Below are 740 nucleotides of genomic sequence, written 5' to 3'. Positions count from 1 at the left end.
TGCGAAGATGCACCAATTGTCCAGAGCACGATTGGGAATCAGGGTATATTCTATCACAATAATAATGAGATCACCCTGTACATGAACCGTAGCCTAGTCTATACAATTGACTAAATCCTTAGCTAGGCTATCCTTTACCTTAGGGTTTCAACACAACCGAAGATGTAAAATTGCATGGAAAGTAAGGTGCAAGTATTGAAAGTGCATGTATTTAAATGAAAGTAGTACAGAAAGCATGTAAAAATCGTTCCAATTGCAACTCGGAAGTTTGTCACTAATGATTAGGAATACAACCAAGAACCATCTACTTTAAGCGGCAGCACAAGGGACACGAAGGTTGTCACAGGCCTTTAGTGATTTCATGCACGAACCAGTAAATGAATTGAAATCAAAAGCAATAAATCCTACTCTAAGTGGCACCCAATGGCTCTCTAGGTCTATCACTAACCTAAGAGTGGCCAAAGAGGATCCCTAAAAACATAGATGAAACTATCTTTTATACCCTAAAGGGTTTACAAGGTTAAAATTCAAAACAGCAAAGTCCTGCAAAAAATCTTACGAAGTAGTTCACGTTAAGCGACCAAGTCACACCCCTATCTTCCCTTGGTCGTGCCTTGGTCGAGGCTCATGGGAAATAAGGGATTCAAATTTAGGTCTTCTCAACCTAGTCGCGCCAATGGTTCTTCCTTGTCGTGCCGATGGTCGAGACTTGCAGTATCTCAGCTTCAGAAGATCTTCAG

Source organism: Malania oleifera, chromosome 2 (assembly GCF_029873635.1).
Source record: "Malania oleifera isolate guangnan ecotype guangnan chromosome 2, ASM2987363v1, whole genome shotgun sequence".
In the NCBI taxonomy this organism is placed as follows: Eukaryota; Viridiplantae; Streptophyta; class Magnoliopsida; order Santalales; family Ximeniaceae; genus Malania; species Malania oleifera.
This window is presented reverse-complemented; position numbering follows the sequence as displayed.